The sequence below is a fragment of the Macrotis lagotis genome, chromosome 1, assembly GCF_037893015.1.
Source record: "Macrotis lagotis isolate mMagLag1 chromosome 1, bilby.v1.9.chrom.fasta, whole genome shotgun sequence".
Lineage (NCBI taxonomy): Eukaryota > Metazoa > Chordata > Mammalia > Peramelemorphia > Peramelidae > Macrotis > Macrotis lagotis.
The window spans coordinates 494,588,082-494,608,010 of record NC_133658.1 but is presented as its reverse complement, the minus strand read 5'-3'; the positions used below and the strand labels follow the sequence as shown (position 1 = coordinate 494,608,010).

At 32.9% G+C, this 19,929-nt stretch overlaps 1 protein-coding gene across 3 annotated transcripts in view; it reads left to right on the top strand.

Annotated features, from left to right (window-relative positions):
- B3GALT5 (beta-1,3-galactosyltransferase 5) overlaps positions 1-19,929 on the top strand; it is a 54,482-nt gene that overhangs the window by 18,819 nt on the left and 15,734 nt on the right. For all 3 annotated transcript variants that reach the window (XR_012473974.1, XR_012473973.1, XM_074213850.1), the window contains exons 2-3: positions 10,875-10,967; positions 12,247-12,417. The gene's annotated coding sequence lies outside the window, so the exon portion shown is untranslated. The remainder of the gene's footprint in view (positions 1-10,874; positions 10,968-12,246; positions 12,418-19,929) is intronic.

Genomic DNA, 19,929 nt, shown 5'->3' with positions numbered 1-19,929 from the left:
CTCATAAAAGACTTTGAAAAGCAATTAAAGGAGGTGGAGGAAAACTTGGGAGGAGAAATAACAATACAGAAAAATCATGAAAACCAAATCAACAGCTTGTTGAAAGAAATCCAAAAAATAATACTGAAGAAAATAATATGTTAAAAACCAGTTTAGGCCAAATGGGAAAAAAAGCAAAACATAAGGCAAATGAGGAGAAGAATACCTTAAAAAAGCAAAATTGGCCAGCTGGAAACAGAGATAAAAAAGCTCTCTGAAGAACATAACTCCTTCAAATACTGAATGGAACTAAAGGAAGCTGATGATTTTGTGAGAAATCAGGAAGAAATAAAACTCTGCCAAAAAAGTCAAAAATTAGAAGAAGATGTGAAATATCTCATTGGAAAAACAACTGACCTTGAAAATAGATCCAGAAGAAATAATTTTAAAATTATTGGGCTACCTGAAAGTCACGACCAGGAAAAGAGCCTAGACTTCATTTTTCAAGAAATAATACAGCGGGGGTGGCTAGGTGGCGTAGTGGATAAAGCACTGGCCCTGGAGTCAGGAGTACCTAGGTTCAAATCTGGTCTCAGACACTTAATAATTACCTGGCTGTGTGGCCTTGGACAAGCCACTTAACCCCATTGCCTTGCAAAAAAAAATAATAAGACAGCAAAATTGTCCTGAGATCTGAGAAGCAGAGGGTAAAAATAGAAATTGAGGGAATTCACTGGTCACCTCCTAAAAGAGATCCCAAAAGAAAAACTTCCAGGAATATTATAGCCAAATTCCAAAACTACCAAATCAAAGAGAAAATTCTAAAAGCTGCCAGAAACAAACAATTCAATTATCAAGGTTCCATAGTCAGGATTACACTGGATCTTGTAGCATCTACTTTGGATTGGAATATGATATTCCAGAAGGCAAAAGATCTTGGTTTACAACTGAGAATCAACTACCCAGCAAAACTGAACATCCTCTTTCAGGGGAAAAGATGGACTTTCAATGAAACAGGGGACTTTCAAACTTTTCTATTGAAACAACCAGAGCCGAACAGAAAGTCTGATCCACAGAGGGGGTGGATGAGAAGGATGAACTATGAGGAACTTAATGATATTGAACTGCTTGTATTCTTGCACGGGAAGAAGATATTGATAGTTCATGTGAACTTTCTCATTTATAAGAGCTGTTAGAAGGAACATATATAGATAGGGCACAGGAAGGAGCAGATTATAATTGTATAATATAGTAAAAAGGTGGAGTCTATGGGTAGTAAAAAAGTACTGGGAGGAAGGGAAAGGAGTTGAAGAAGAGGCTAAGAAATTTCACCTAAGAGTCAAGAGAAAGCTTTTTCAATGGAGTGGAACAGGGAAAGGCAAGGGGTGTGAGTGCACTTTCATTCTCATCAGAAATGGCTTAGAGAGGAAATAACATACACACTTAATGGGGTATAGAAATCTATCTTACCCTAGGAAAAAAATAAGAAGAAGGGGATGGAACAAGGGGGAATGCAGGGAGGAAAGGGGGGGAATAGGTGATACTCAGATAGAACACATTTTTGGACAGGGACAGGATGAAAGGAGAGAGAGAATAGAATAAATGAGAGTGGGGAGGAATAGAGTGGAAGGAAATACAGCTAGTAATAGAAACTGTGGGAAAAATATTGAAGCAACTTCTCTGGTGGATTTAGGATAAAGAGAGCAACTCACCCCAGAGACAGAGCCATTGGAATCTAAACACAGACTGAAGTACATTTTTTCTCTCTCACTATTCTTTCTTTCTTTCTTTCTTTCTTTCTTTTTTTTAAGATTTTCCAAGGCAATGGGGTTAAATGGCTTGCCCAAGGCCACACAGCTAGGTAATTATTAAGTGTCTGAGGTCTGAGGCTGGATTTGAACTCAGGTACTTCTGACTCCAGGGCTGGTGCTCTATCTACTGAGCCACCTAGCTGCCCCTCTCTCTCATTCTTCTTGAGGTTTCTCATCTTTTTTTGGGGGGGAGGGGAGGTTTATGTTTACTCTCATAACAAAATTATTATAATAATATAAAATAAAAAAAATTAACAGGGAGACAGGGAGGAACAGGCAGGAGTCATTGATAGAGACTGAAGAAAAAGGAACATTGATAAGTAAACAATCTAATTTTGTAAGATGTTTTAAATGAAATAAAGGATAAAAATCTTTGGTGTTTGAGAGGAGTGAAGGAAAAAGCTTCAGTTTAACAGAAGTAGATTGCCTGCTAGCATCGAATACATGTATTCGATGTATTGAATAGTATTGAATAGTCTCTCACCACTTTTGTCTTTTTTGCTATTGTTAAATTAGGGTGGGGGAAAGGAAAGGAGAATTTTAAGAGAACAGGATATAGGAAATACACAATTAACATTCATAACCACAGATGAGAATGGGAAAAACTTAATTATACATTGAAAGAGGGCAGCTATATGGATTAGAAAGTACAATTCAACCAAACATATGGTGTTTACAGAAAGCACACTTGAAAAACAAAGTGATTCCCAGAGTTAAAATAAATGACTGGTGAAGAAATTATTGCTTCAGAAGAACTAAAAAAGACAGAGGTAGTAATTATGATATTAGATAAAGTGACAATAATATAGATATACTTAGAAGAGATAAGTAGCAAAGTTACATTATACCTAAAGTTATATATAATAATAAACATCAATGTATTATAATGTAATGCTATGTAATGACATAGCTTTTAGCTACTTAAAATTTAATAATTTTACAGAGAAAAATAGAAATTAAAACTATAATTGTTGAGATTCTCAGTTTACCTCTTTATAGTTTAAATAAATCTCTCAAGAGTAATGAGAAAGAAATTAAATAGCTGAGCTGGAATTTAAATTAGATTAATTATGAAAGACGAAGTGATTACTGAATGTGAAATGAAAGGGATATACCTTTTTCAGCTGTGAATGACATCTTTACAAAAATTAACCAGTATTTTGTTCTAAAAATCTCACAAAAAAGAGATATGTTAAACATCCTTTACTTGTAAGAATTGTATTCAATCAAGGATCTTTGAGTAATTAATTGAATAGTCATAAATTTTATTCTAAATTACCTATAGGCCATAGAACAAATCAAATAAATAAATATATTAAAGAAAAAGAAAACATTAAGACAACTTACTAAAAACAAGACAGAAAGAACATACCATTTAATTGGCCATGTAACTGTAAAAACTAAAAAATCAACAATTTAAAAAATTTAATTTAATTTATTTTTGGTTACATGTTAATTTCCAAATTGTCTCCTTTGCTCTCTACTCTGCCCTAGAGAAGGTCAATATTTGACACAAATATCTATGTATCTTTGCATATCTCTTTCTCTCAATATAAAGTTACACACACACACACACAAACATTTTTATTTATCAGTTCTTTTTCTATTTATCAGTTATATATGTATTTCTATTGATAGTTATATATTTATATATTTCTCTCAGTTATATATAGTTCTATATATATTCTATCAGTTTTATATATTACATATTTCTATTTATCAGTTCTTTTTCTTGAGATAAATAGTATTTTTCTTCATAGGGTCCTTTGTAATTGATTTGAATTTTAATACTCAGAATAGCTTAGTCATTCACAGTAACTCTGAACAGTCTTTTAATTTTGCTTTATGTATATCTTTCATTTTTAAATGTATTTATTGTAAACAGCATATTATCAGATATTGGTTTCTAATCCATTCTTCTGTTTCTGTTTTATGGGTGAGCTCATCTCATTCACATTCAAAGTTTTAATTACTAGTTGGGTAGTTTCCTTTATTCTCTTTTTCCTTACTGATCATCCACCTCTCCCTCTCTTTTTACCCTATTTCTCCTTGGATATTTAACTTATTTTTGACCATGCCTTTTTAATTTGCAACTTTTTGAAGTGTCCTGTCTTTATTCTATTTCTTCATCCTCCTACTTCTTTGTAAGTTAAGAAGGCTTTTTTTATGCTTTTAGTTGTATATTATTTCCTCTTTAACCCAGTTTTTTGAGAATAAAGTTATAGCATTACCAATCCTCCATCCCTCCCTGCTTTCATTGTTAACATTTCTTCCATTAACACCTCAACTGTATGAAATAATTGCTCTATTTTACTTTTTCTAACCCATTTTATTTTTTTAGGATTTTCCCAGCACATTCAACTCAATCTCAAATTTTCTAATATATTTATGCTCTTTCAAATTACCCTAGAAATGATAACATTCTTAAGAGTTACAGATGTTTTTCCATATGAGAAGTAAGCAGCTCAATCTTATTAAAGTTCTTAGAATTGTTCTTCCATGTTTACATGTTTTTCTGGATTCTGGTAAGTCTAATTTTTTTTGTTTAGTTCTGTACTCTTCTTCACAAATGCCTGAAAATTCTTTAGTGCACTACATTTTCATTGTTCTCCTTTGCTGCATTATATTTAGCTTTGCTTGGTAAGCTGTTCTTGGTTGCAAACCCAATTTCTTTGCTTTTCAAAAGATTATATTGCACTATGCCCAAAGGGCTATAAAACTAGGTATACTATAATATAATAATATCACTACTAGGTCTGTATCCCAAAGGAGATGAAAAACAAAAAAGGAACAAGACCTATATATTAAAAAATGTTTATAGCAGCTCTTTTCTGGTTGCCAAGAATTGGAAATTGAGGGGATGCCCATTAATTGGGGAATGGCTGAATGTGTTTAAGATGGAACCCTAATCTGCTATAAAAATGATGAGCAGAATATTCTCAGAAAAATTTGAAAAGATTTACATAAGATGATGCAAAGTGAAATAAGCTGTGTACAAAGTAATAGCAATATTGCAAAATGATCAGCAGTAATACAATGGTCCAAGGCAATGGTCTGAAGGACTTATGATTGAAAAATGCTATCCATTTGAAGAGAAAGAACTGATAGCTTCTGATATTAGACTGAAGTATACTTTTAAAAATTTACTTCATTTTTCTTAAGGGTGACTATTATGGAAATGTATATACTTACCTTCTGAATAAGGGACGAATATGAGGAGAAAGGAAGGGAGATAATTTGGAACTCAAAGGTTTATTTATATATTTTTGGCTTTTGCAAGGCAGTGGGGTTAAATGATTTGCCCAACATCAAACAGTTAGGTAATTATTAAGTGACTGAGGTTCGATTTGAACTCAGGTCCACCTTACTTCAGGGCTGGTGCTCTATTCACTATGCCATCTAGCTGCCCCAGAAGAGAAATTAATAGCTTGAAACATGATATATAAAATCTTAACCAAGGAGCAGATTCTGAGAAAACTAAACTGTAACAGTTAATGACTCTTAGATCACAAGAAATACTAAAATAAATTAAAAAAACTAGACCCCCCATTATGATAATTTCTATAAAAACAACTAAGTTGAAAAACATATCAAGGAAAGATAATTTGAGAATAATTGGATTACTAGAAAGCCATAATGGTGAGTAGGTAGAGGAGGGGAAGGCAGGGAGGGGGAATAGAAGAAAACAGAGAGGCAGAGATACAGAGACTGAAAGGGAGGTGGAGCTAGAGCCAGAGAGAGAGAGAGAGAGAGAGAGAGAGAGAGAGAGAGAGAGAGAGAGAGAGAGAGAGAGAGAATGAATTTGCATAGCATAGTTTGAGAAATAATAAAAATTGCTAGAGGACAAAGTGAAAATAACAAGACACCACTGGGAAAGATACCCTTAAATGAAAATTCCCTGGCAGATCATAGCTAAAACAAGAACTCCCAAGTTAAAAAAATAATGCAAACAGAGAGATTTCATATATTGAGGAAGGAAACCTAGCATCACACATGATTTAGCAGTGGTGGCAGGGGGAGGGCAGGAGAGGCTAGAATATAACAATCTAAAATATCTAGCCTTACAATCAAGAACATCTTTTTCTGGTAAAATGGATCTTTATAGAAGTAATGGACTTCCAAAAATTCCTATTTAAAAAATCAGAGTTGAGTAGAAGCACTGAAATCAAGATAACCATAAATAGATAAATATAGGTGAGAAATCAAGAGGGACTGAACAGGGGTGAAGTGTTTACATTCTTTCAGAGGGAGAAGATCCAAGTGGTCCCTCATAACCCTATTATCATCAGGTGTAACATAGGAGTTAAATTAGAGAGCTTGGAAGTAGTTTTATTATATTTTGATTATCTTAAGAAAGGTAAAGAGGGAATACTGAATATTAGGAAAAAAGGAGTAAGAGTGAGAGAAATTATTTTTCATAATCAGGGTGTGCAATTAGTAGATTATATAAATATATATCAATTATACTTTCATCTTGGTTTCTAACTTTTGTTTATGTTCACTGCATTAATGACTCATGATCTGAAAATGATATAATTAGTTCTTTTGCATTTTTACATAGGGGATACCCTTAGACCCTCCTCTTGGAGAATGCTAAGTCACCATTCTTAGCTATCATGTGCAAATTTTGGGTAAGCCTAAAAATCAACATATGACTTTTGAAATGGGAGATTATGAAGAGTTCTCTGTATGCTGAACCAGAAAAACTTATGTCTCTAGGGCCTGAAGTAGGACTAGGGCCTGAAGTAGGAGATAGCAAATAGTACTCTAATTTGGCCCTAAGCAGAAAATCAATGGATATAAAAATAGACAATCTACTCTTCTGTCATATTATGGGGATAACTCTTTGTTGTTAACTTTTGACATTGTATCTTTTAAGACCCCACCATATCCACCACTATGTTTCTCATTCTTTATTGGTCCATTATTTCTCTGTCATGAGATGAGTTGTATTCTTAGACATCATCCATCTTTTGGAATTATTGTTGATCATTGCATTAAGAATTCTCAAGTCTTTTGGAATTTTTATTTAAAAACAATTGGTGTGATAGTATAAAATATTCTCCTAATTTTGTTCACTTTATATGTCCTCTCAGGTTTCTTAAAGGCCATTCTTTAAAAAAAAACCAAACCATTAGAATTCCATTCAAGTCACATGCTGTAATTTGTTCAACCACTCCCAGATTGATGGACTACCTTTTATTATCTATTCTTTTCCACAATAAAAAGAACTATAACAAATTTTTTTATATATAGAATTTTTTCTTCTTTCTTTTATGTTTTTAAGGCCTCTACCAATTAATGGTATTACTGGATTATAGTTCAGTAATTTTTTCAGTTACTATTATTTACATATAAAAATAGTTTTTAATATTCATTTTTTTTAGGTTTTTTTTCAAGGCAAATGGGGTTAAGTGGCTTGCCCAAGGCCACACAGCTAGGTAATTATTAAGTGTCTGAGACTGGATTTGAACCCAGGTACTCCTGACTCCAGGGCCAGTGATTTATCCACTGCGCCACCTAGCTGCCCCTTTAACATTCATTTTTAAAAGATTTTGAGTTCAAAATTTTTCTCCCTTCCTCTTTCCTCATCCTTTCCCATGACAGTGAGTAATTTGATATAGGTTACAAATGTTAAACGTATCTCCATATTATTCATGCTATAAAAGAAGAATCAAAGGGAAAAAAAACAAGAAAGAAAAACCTAATTTTAAAAAGTGAAAATAGCATGCATTGGTCTACATTCAGATTCCATAGTTCTTTGTATGTTGATGATTTTTTCCATCACAAGTCTATTATAGTTGAACATCACACAATGCTGAAGTTAATGTGTACAATGTTCTCCTGTTCTACTCATTTCACTCAGTTCATATAAGTCTTTCCTGAAATCTGCCTGTTCATTATTTCTTTTGGGACAATACCATTCCATTACTATCATATACCACATCTTGTTTAGCCATGATATCTCCTCAATTTCCAATGCTTGGTCACCACAAAAAGAACTGCTATAAATATCTTTGTACATATGAATCCTTTCTCCCTTTTTTATGACCTCTTTGGAATATAGACTTAGTAGAGGTATAACTGAATCAAAGGTATAATTGAATCACTGTTTGATTGCCCTTTGGGCTTAATTCCAAATTGCTCTCCAAAATGGCTGATTCGCCAAGTCTACCAACAATGAATTTGGGCCCCAGTTTTCTCACATTCCCTCTAATATTTTCCTTTTTTTTGTCATATAAGTCAATCTATAGGTTAGAGGTGGTAACTCAGAAATTTGTTTTAAAAACTTTGTTTTAATTTAATTTAATTAGAGAAATTCATATTTCTCTAATCAGTAGTGATTTAGAATATTTTTGTATCACTATTGATAGCTTTAATTTCTTCATCTGAAAACTGTCTTTTCAGATCATTTGACCATTTATCAATTGGTGAATGACTTGTGTTCTTATATATATATATATATATATATATATATATATATATGTATGTATAGACTTCTCTTTATATTTTAGAAATGAGAAGTTTATCAGAAACACTGACTATAAAGATTGTTTCCTAGCTTTCTACTTTCTTTCTTATTTTCCTTGAGAAGGCAAGCACTTTGATACAAATTATAAATGTGAAGTCTTGCAAAACATATTTGAAAATATATTTTTACAGAATAGTCTTTTTTCCTTAGCCCTTTCCTTAATGGACTTTTCCTGTATAAAATCAATGTCAGAGTAAAGATGAGAGTAGCAGAAGCTTAATAGAACCTCCCTCTGAACAATTTTGAAGTTCAATTTAATTTTAAAATGAAATTTGATTTAGTTTGATTTGGAGTATTGTATTCTAAATGCTAATATTCCACCCTTCCCCCTTCTCTATTCCCTCCTGGCCCCAGTCTGGTATTACCTTTAATTTCACTTCCTCTTTCCCACTAGAAAGGACAGCTAGGGGTTTCAGAGGATAAAGTGCTAGGTCTGTAGTCAGGAAGATTAATATTTCTGAATTCAGTTTGACCTTAGATACTTATTATCTGTGTGACCCTGGGCAAGTCACTGAACCCTGTTTGCTTCAGTTTTCTCATCTATTAAATGATCTGGAGAAGGAAATGGCAAACTACTCTATTATTCTTGCCAAGAAAATCTCAAATAGGGACTAAAGAGTTAGACACTGCCTAAATCCTAAACTAGAATGTAAGACATTTGGAGGCAGAGAAGTGAGACTGTAGCTAGTGGATTCCTGTACCTTAAGCTATAGGATATGGAATTAAAAAACCAGGGAATTTTTCTAGGACCTTAATCCCATCCTGTCATTATTCTCAGTGACATTTGTTAATGCTTGAAATTCTTTCTTCCAATGCCATGAATCAAAATTACACATCAATCATTGACTTTAACATTCAGCTCTTGTTTTTTTTTAACCATTGCTTTGTGAGGGTAAGAGGCTATAGGTTTTATTTTCAAGTGATTAAAAGATAGTGGTACATTTTGTTACCCTCTCCTGTTCACAAATTTAAGATTTAAACATTTAGTAACTTTGGTTTCAATGAAGAAGCATTTCATATGAAGTATTTTTCATAGTTGTAGAAAATTAAACATCTGGTGAAAATTACTGGAGTATTGGAGGTAGGGTGGTAAAGACTAAAACTCTGTAATTCCTGCCTAGAGGAAGAAGGAGGGAGAGGGATTAGGGAGAGCTGGTGAGTGCTGATTAACACCATCTTCCAGCCAGTGAGAGAGTAATACATTAGTTATTGAAATTTATACTTTGGCTTCAAGGAGAGGTGGGGGTGGTGGTGGAATATGTGTGTGTGGAAATATTTTTCCATTTAAACTCTTAAGTGAAGATGAAAGCAAATATATAATGGGAAAATTAAGCTATATACTACTTGGGAGTACTAAACCTTAAGAATTTTTTTATGTGTATCTAATGCCTAAATATTGAGAACATAATATTCAAAGTTTCTGTCTTATTTATCACTATATTTCTTTTTTACTTAGCACAGAATCTTGAATTGGAAACAATGCAACACATACTTTAAAAATGTTTTTCAATGAATATATACTTTCAATGAATATATATTTATTGTTATTTGTTGCAATCTGGAGACAACTGTATCTTGAATCACTGTTAGACCCGAGAAAGCAAGTGTGGAAAGAAAATAAAAATTTATTAAAAGAAGTTACAACATATAATAAAGTGATAGAAAAGTCAAGAAGAGTTTAAAGAGAAGACCACGTGGGTTGCTGATTGAATTGGCAGGTCAGCTGTCAGACTCAGCTGAAGTTTGGAGAGAGAGAGAGAGTGTTTAGGTGAACCAGGCCACATGGTGAAGACCTTGGAGCTCCAAGTGGAAGTGGAAGAAGCAAGAGAGCTTGAAGGGGCAAGCACTTCCTGTTAAATACCTCTCCATTGTAGGCTGGACAGGTTGTGTTTGGGGTTTCACCTGGGACCAGGTAACTTTAAATGGTAATCTATGAGCCTTCCTATCTCAAGATACTTAATGGCCACTTTTTATCATGTCATTTCCTGCCTGGCAGTGTTCAGGACAAGGTTAATAGGGTCAAGGTAGAAATATAAACAGTGTCCAAAGGAGGCAGAATTTCAAGAGCAGACACATCCCCCTACTTGAAAGATTTTGTTTCTTCTTAGTTCACAATACTCTACATCATTTCTCTGCATCAGAACTTACTATGTGGAATGAAACTATTATTTGTTTACTCCTGAGTTTGAATTCAGATATAACTGCTTGATTAAGTTAAGCCAATATCCTACCCTTCAAAGGAAATGTTAAGAGATGCTCTAAGAGAGTCTCTTCTGGAAAATATACTACAGTGAACATAAATTACTGGGAAAGTTGAGAAGATAGTTTTATGAAAAAAATTGCAGGACTTTCTTGGCTTAGCTTCCCTACTATATGGTTTTCTTTCTGAATAGTAATATTTCCTTCATGAACCTGACTATGATACTCTGTGAATAATGTACAACTGCATTTTTGGCTATTCCAAAAGATATCTATGACTTTTACCTGAAATCAATACAAGTAAGGAAATATGCCTGCATGCATCTTTAATTGTATCTCTCCTTCTTTCATAGCAAATTTCTCTGACCATATCAAGAGAATTGCAAATGTTTTATAATGGATCTTATTGTTACAATCATTAAGGATCTCAATTTCTAAAAGGAAATGTAAGTATAAAGAATTTTATAGCTTTGATTAAATTTGTGAACATTATTTGTCTTATTTTTCCATATAGGTTTATAGGAAAACCAATTCTTAGACTTGCCATCTTGCCTATTTTTTTAATAATTATATATATAATAGATCAATATAGTATCTTCTGAATGATATTAGTATTATATATTCTCAAAGTAGTGATAGAATAAAGATATGATGTGATTAAAATATAAGTTTCGATATTTAAATTTTTATTTTATTTTGAACTTAAGAAACGAAAGAAGCATTTCCATAAATTAGTAAAATAGGAAAATATGGTTGTACATGAAACTACAAATCCATTAACTGTTATTCCTTTTAAATTTATAATAAAGTTATGTAACTTTATTTTTTCTTCCTTTCTCCCAAAGATGTCTACCATTAGGCACAAATAATGTATGTATAGATGTAAAGTTATTATAAGTATAATTCTATTTATCAGTTCTTACTCTGGATGCAGATAGTCTTCCTTCATATATTCTTTGTAGCTAATTTGAGTATTTATAATAGTCAAAGTGAGTTGTTTACGCAAAGTTGTATTTAAAACAATATCATTGTTACTTTGTACAGAATTTTCATGGTTCTGTTCATTTTGTTCTTCATTATTTCCATGTCTATCTATGTTTTTCTAAGTCTATCCATGTTTTTTTTTAAGATTGTCCAGCTCATAATTTCCACAGAATTTAGTAGTTTTCTATCACAATCATATAGCACAACTTGTTCAACAGTCCCCATAATGTCCAATTCTTTGTTGAGAAAACAGTAGGGCAAAATGCTAGTTAATAGTAGCAAGGTCTGGCATCTCACTGCAGAGATGTTGGTGCCACAATGGGAAGGAGGAGCTTCTCTAGTTGAGAATTTCTTTGGATCCAGTCTCAAGGAAAACCTAGCCAATAATGATAGATTTGAAATAGATTTGAATCTATTTCAGTTGATCCTTTCTATTCCTTCCTTCCTTATTTCTTTCCTAAGATAGATTTGCACAGCCTTGAAGTTCTGAATAAACCTCTAGGTTTATTCAGAAAACTCCTTCCCTATTAGAGGACCAAGTTATGGTAATTTTGGGAAATACCTTTCTTTCTAACAGCTTGGAGGTGGAGCCAACTTGACTTTGTGTTTGCATGAAATCCAGAAGATATTTTTAGGTGTATTTCATTTCATGATCATTAAAAGTGTTTTAAAAATAATTTTCTTTTAATGGGATATCAGATATAAAATTATCTAAATGACACTGTTTTTTTCTTCTTCTAGTGATTGTTGAATGATCACATGAACAGACTTCATTTTGATAAACATCACAGGCTCAGAAACCCTGAAAATTCCAGCCTTCAGTGACAGTGGGAAAGTGGAATAACTTTTCTTATACTATCTCGCTCAAAACTTAGCTTCCAATTCTAGGGGATCATTTGTGTTCAGGAAGAAGTAAGTCATAGTTATGACTAATTGTATAAAATATTAAAAAAGGAAGGTTTCTAACTTGTAAGTTAAGAAAAGTTTAAGAAAGCTTAAGAAAACTAAGCATAATATATATTTGACTGAAGAATTAGATGGGAGATTAGAAAGGAAAAAAAGACAACCTCTACTACCCTTACCACATTTCTTAATTCACATCAGTATAGATTATGTACTTTATCCTTTCTCTTTACTACTATCAATCAAATGTTCTGTGCTATTTCCTTAGTAATTTAATTAAAAAATATAAAAAGTAATGAAAGAAAAATAATACATAGTTAAGCAAAATTTGTATATTTTATTTTATCCCCAGATACAATCTGTCTTTCCAAAGACAGAAACTTTCATTATGTTGCAATCTCTTTTTTTCTCATAGTCACCTTCTAGCAGGGAGGAAGATAGTTAATTCAAAACATCAATATATTTTTAGACTTCCCATTTCCCAGTGAAAAGGATGATACACGAAAGGATGATATAAAGTCATACCTAGTTTAGATGTAGAATAATTAGCCATAACTAATTTGGAATTAGAAACTTCATTGATTCTATTGGTCACAGGTACATGGACAAAAAGGACAACAGTTCAGTGAAAAGAACACCAACTTTGTGGTCAGAAGAATCTGGAGCCCCAAGAAGGCTCATTCTCAGGTGTTGCAGTTTCACTGTGCTTTGATCTATCTATCCTTGATATTCTAGCACTTAAAATCAGGTGATGAGAAACTACTATAGAAGCTATGGTACTATCTGAATATCATAAATTTAACTGACAATTGCAAAAGGATAAACTTTAGTGGTGTACTATCTTTCTTAAATCTCTCTTTACACCTAACCTCTCTTAATCTTTTTACAATGGAAAGACTTTGCTTGACATATGCAGACATTCTCTGCCACTCTGCCTGCAGTTTTTTAAATCCAAGTTTATGTCAAGTATGTCTTATCCATACCCTTGTCCCTATTCGACTAGATTCTGTTTGGGAATGAGGCCATCCCCTCACCTTCTAATTTATACTTGTACACACACACACACACACACACACACACACACACACACACACACACACACACACTAATTCAGGATAGAGATCACTGGATTTAGAGTCTGATAATATGAGTTTGAGTTCTGGATTTGCATTTTACTCAACATGTGACCACAAGTCACTTAAACTTCTCTGAGTCCCACCTTTGCCAAATGTAATCTAGGAAAAGTAGTAATAGCTGCCAACTTGTCTTAAAACATTTTTGCAGTCTTGAAAAGAGTCATTATCACTATCTCAATCATCTAAAGTTTCTTTAATTCAACTCTTGTATCCAATATAGTTTAAAGCAATCTTTTTTTATTGTTTTTAGATTTTTACCAATCTCAGTACATTCTAGGTTTAGGATTGCTAATATAATTTTTATCAGACCATGGTCTTTAAAAGCTACTTACCTATCCTTTCTTCCTTCCATATGTAAATAGTTCAAGTGTGTATATACATTTCTTGTCATCCATATTAGTCTTTTTAGGCTACTCTTTTTTTTCCCTCTACCCATTCTTGTTTAGGTTTTAAGAATCTCATATTCAGACTACCTTCCCCTGCAAAATATGAAAATATTAAATAAAATCTTTCCTTTCATTGAACCCTTTGAAATGTCCTTCCTCCCTTTTTAGGGTGAATAGCAAATTATGCCTGGCTTTTACCCCTTTTTCTCTCATGCTTTTGAGGAACATTTGATCCTGAGGTTGCTATTATTTCTTCTTGAGTAATCAAGTCCTCCTCAAAGACAAAAATTGAATCTAAAATAGTTGCTTCCCTTATTATTTCCCTTTCTCCTTTGAAGGCAAGTCAGAAATTTATCAAATTTTCTGCTATCAGCAGAGGGTTTTATAGATAACTGAATTTTGCTTTTACTATAATTTCAGACTTTGAGGGTAGATTTATGACCTGCTTCTTACATTCCTTATCTCATTACTTCTTCAGTCTAATTGTACTGTAGAATATTCTTGTAATAATATTTTGTCTGTTTGTACCTTCATTGACTTTCCATCAAATACTCAACAATTCATTTTTTTTCTCTGTACTTCCTCGCTGTAGTATATATATATATATATATATATATATATATATATATATGCTTTTCCCTTTATTTATAAAGATATTTCATCCTATTCCTTTTTAACTTTTTCTTTGGATAAAGCTGTTGCCCTCTTATAAAAATCTCAGTGATGCCTTTAAAATAAAATTTCATTGGAATATAATTTTGATTTCAGTTTTTCAATGCAAATAGAAATCTAAAACTATATATCTATAAACTCTCTTCCTAAGTGCAGTCTTCTATGAATGACTGTTTTTTCATTTCTTATACTTTTCAAATGTGGTACCTAACTTACCAGATTTGTGAGCTTAACCTCCATTTTCAGTTGACTGCTTGACTGGATGCTTGAAACTCCAGACAAAAGGGCTTTTACTGATTTATGTTAGGTTTACTTTAAACCTGGTAAAGAGCCTAAAATTCCTAAAACACCAGATGTCACTGTGGAGCTAGGAGTCTGTATTCTCCCTTTACCAAAGAGAAATCAGGTAGGTACAGAATCCTCACAGACCACTACTTTCACCTACTTGGCTGACCCTGTGTGAGTATGGAACCCTATAGTCCTTCTTCATTCCCCACTTCCTTCATCTCCTCCAGCTTCTGGTAAAAGGAAAACACCTAGACTCAGGAGCCTGCTCTCATACTCTCCTAGTGAACTATACTATATGGTTATTATTACAATAGAAAATTAGGATTTTTAGTCATTAGGAAAGTCATTAGTCAAATCTGAGGAATCACCTCTTTAGCTCAGGATAGCCTTACACAGTCTTGGTGAACATCAAGCCAGGATGTGAGACTGCAATTAATATAGTCTGTGAAATATAAAGCCCTCAGAGTTGTAATCTGTCATTCTACAAAGGAATTCAGAGGTATACTCTGATCATGTCTTAAAATAAATCAACATAAAAGTAAAGATCAATCCTATGTCTAAGAAATCAAACATTCAAATATCATTTGATACACTGAGGGAAGTAATTGACAAGGAAAACAGGTCATTTTGGATTTAAGTCCCTTCCTTCTACATGGGTGGGTGGGGAGAGAAGGAAGAGAAAGTAAGATGAGACAGAAGATGGCCCTTAACTGTATGGGTTCAAAGTCTAAGCAAGATAGTTGTGGTCCACTGTCCTTCTTGTCTTTTATTTGTGGTTTCTACTGTTCCATGTGTTTGTATTGAACTCTGGGAAAACTAAAGTTCTTTCTACTCACCTGTGTTGCTACCTCTCAGCTCTACTTCCCTATCATTTTGTCTCATTCTTTTCCTCTGCTGTTCCTTTTGCTGCTACACCTAACATTCCTTCCTTTCCATATTTTTGTATGCTTATTCCCAACTCTACCCTTGTTTACATTTCTAATCATTCTTTAAGGGCTCAAATTACATTTCTTAGAATTCTCATGAAAAAAAAAGAGAACCCATACCTTTATCCAGAACGTTGTTTCATTTGTCATGAAGTTTTCAATTTTGCAGTCTTTTGAAAGATCAGCTATAGTATACTTGATCTTTGGAATAATAGCAAATAGATATCAATACAAAACAAAAACAATTAAGCCATTATCTCAAGTAAGCTTATTAGGGTGCCATGAATAACAAATATATATTAAGAGACACAGCATAACACAAAACATCAGGTCTTCCTGACTCCAAGTTTAGACACTTGTCAAGTTTCAGGCCATTTTTTTCTGTCAATTGAACACTTTCAAGAATTTTTCCTTCATGTTATTCCTCAAAGGAATCCTCCTTAATTTCCCAAAGATACTGATGTCATTAAAGTATATTGACACTTGCAGGTGGTTTTTATCTCCAACTAATTTCTCCATCAGTCTTCCACCACTTCCACCACTTTCCACAGGTATCCCTGAGCTATTTCAAGAATTTTCTTTTACCACTCCCCTCTTTGAGTATATGTTTAATGTCAGAAATTTTCCAATTCCACAATGCCACTGAATCCCATGTAATTCAACTTTTCCCTAGTTGTTCCTCATAAATACTTGAGTCCTCTCTTGGGAAGCTTCCTAATTTGGATCAATAGTGATTCTTTGCTAATATATGTGTGTGTGTGTGTGAATATATAGCTGTATACACAAAATTTCCTATGTGTAAAAGATGTTCATCTATCTATGCCAAATTTTCTATTTGTGAAATTATTTATATAAATATATATGCATATATACATGTATGTATATGTATAAAATTTCTCATACTTACCTTCAGGTGATACTTAGGTTTTCTACTTCATTCAGTGGATCTATCCCTCCTCCCGTATTCAGGTGAGATAACTATGACTCAGGGGTTTGTATGACTCCATTCAAGAGAGAAAATAAGCTTATCCTTGTGACATTTTTTTTTATGAGGTAAGTGATCTGTATTCCATGGATGCAGAAAGCTTAAGTTTGGGCCATTTCCTTAAGGCCACAAATTTTAGAAAGAGTCAACAGCTTTGGAAAAGGGAAAGGGAAGGAAATAAGCATTGAGCAAGAGAAAAAAAACAGAAATTCCAATCAAAACAATTTGCTAGCACTACAAAATATTTGGGAGTCTATCTTCAGGAATCATAATGAAAACAATTACAGAACACTGCACAAATAAAGACAAATCTATACAAATTGGAGAAATAATAAATGGTCATGAGAAGACTGAATTAGCATATTAAAATTTGCAATCCTAAATTAAATAACATATTCAGATCCATACCAATTAAATAATTATTTATAGGGTTTAAAAATAATAATACAACTCACCTAGAAGAGCAAAAGATCAAGAATATCAAATGAATCAATGAAAAAAGAAAGTGGAGGAAAGAGGTCAAGAAGATCAAAATCTCAAACTATAGCACAAAGCAGTAATCATCAAAACAATTTTTTTCTGAATAAGGAAAAAAGTGGTTGATAGTGGAATAGATTAGATACACAATATACAGCAGTATATAATCACAGTACTTTGATAACCCAAAGATCCCAATTTTGGGAGCCAAAGCTTACCATTTGACAAAAATTGTTGGGAAAACAAGAAAGTAGTGTGGCAGGAACTAGTCACAAATGAACATTTCAAACTAAGATAAAGTCAAAATAAGTAGATGATTAAGGTATAAAGAATGATATAAGAAAACTTGAGGAGCATGAAAAAATTACCTATCAGACCTATGGAAAAGTGTCTTCTCTGTATTTAGGATCAAATATAGAAAGAATCACAGGAAGTAAAATAAATAAGTTGTACAAACAACACCAATGCAGTCAAGATTAGAAGTCAAAAAAGGGAGAAAATTGCTGTAAAATATTTTTTCCTCCCAAATTCAATAAGGTACAAAACTAGAATGAAAAGTTAATATACAGCAATTCTCAAAATTTGTCAACATTATAATAAATTCACTAATAGTGTCAAGTTGTAAACATGAATTGATAATTTATTAATATGCAAGTAAAGAACAGAAAATTCAAAATAAAAATGTATCCTTTAATATTATAACAGCTAAATTCTGTCTATCCTATTGTGGTTCCCTGATATTTGAATTGTTCCTTTCTGACTGCTTTCTCCTTGACCTAATTGTTCTAGAATTTGTCTATAATGTTCCCTGAAATTTTCATTTTTGGAATCTCTTTCTGGAGGTTACTGGTGGATTATTTCAAAGTTCATTTTGTCCTCAGAGCAATTTCCTTTGCTAATTTCTTGAAGTATATTTTCAGGCCTTTCTTTTGATTATGACTTTTAGGTAAGCCAATTATTCCTAAATAACTTATTTAGCATTTTATTTTCTGACAGTTCCCTGTAAAAACAATTTTTGACAAACTTAGAGTTCAAAATTCTCTCCCTTCCTCCTTCCCCACCCTCACCAATTCAATATAAATTTTACATGTGTAGTCACACTATTTTCATAACTGTCATATTATGAAATAAAACACAAATTAAAAACTCAAGAAAAATGAGAAAGTAAAAAAATGTGCTTCAGTCTCTATTCGGATTCTTTCTCTTGAGATGGATAACATTTTTCATCATAAGTCCTTTAAAGTCTCGGTTCATTGTATTGCTGAGAATAGAGAATTCATTCATTGCTGCTCACTTAACAATATTGCTGTTACTTTGTATACAATACATTTCATTTTATATCAGCTCATATATGTCTTTTCAGATTTTTCTGAGAGTATCCTGTTCATTATTTCCCACAGTAAAATAGTTCAGTTTGTCCTGGACTGAGTCTTCTTTCACCCTAGTGCAACCGACCTTTCCTGTTGACCTTTTAGGTTGTCTTGGACAGGAAAATTATTTCCCTTCATCTTTTTGTGGATTCTGCCACTCTTAAATTTGTTTAGTCATTATTTAAAGGTATTTGGAGGGATTTGGGGGAGCTCAGACAAACCCCCTCCCCTTATTTTGCCTTTGGCTTTGTTCCTTAGACCAATGATTCTTAAATTATTTCTCTTCACATAGGCAATAGAGCTGAGAGACAATTTGAAGAAACCAAAAAATACCCCCAGTTTCATGAATTGACAGTTGAGAGAAAAAAAGGAATACATTATTGTGCTTATCTCTGAAACCAAGGGGAAACCTAGAGATATCACAAAAAATCCCCCCAAATCCCTGGACCCTATGTCTAGGGAAAGAAAAGAATAGATTTTTGTCAGAGAGGGTGTTATAGGTCAGGCAATGTTCTGTCCATATGTGGTGGATCCTGGGGGTGCCTGAGTTCTTTCTTTACCCATTCAATATCACCCCTCAGTTATGCTTGCCTTCTATCTCTTTACTCTTTCTCTTTCCCTATGCTGCTTCTAGCAGTCCCTAAGTTCTGGCACTCTGAATTTGTCTTGTTAAATTGGGATCTATAATTATAAAAGTAGTCTGTTGAGGTCTCATATTATTTTTCTAGAATCTTCATGGGAAAGTAGAAAATTTCCCCTTTCCAAAAGATTATTATTATTATATTTCAAACTTTGGTTCAGAAATACAAATATTCTCCATCACAGGATTTCTTTCAATATTGATCTTTTACATATGAGCTTCATATCTTCAATCAATAATAGTGATTCAATAATAGTTATCCAAAACCCTAAGGTCTTCAGTTTCTTGTTCAGGTTTTCATAATTCTTCAAAATGTTTACTTTTTGGTAGTATCATATGTTTCCCACCAAACATCACTAGAAATGTGTTATGAGTTTGCCTATTTGGGGAAGGTTCTTTGTTATGTTCAAGATATGAAGAAGACAGAACTCCTATTAACTGCTTATATCAAGTCAACAAATAGCTGCTTCCATACCCCTTAGCAAAGCATTATTACCTTATAATATATGTTTTTCTTTTTACTTTACCATTATCTGTAGATTCAAATAATTTATTGGAAGACAGCATGCCACTTCTTTCAGAGATAGTTTAACTCCTCCCCCCAGCTCCCTAATCTCATACTTAATTTCTGTTTAGATCCA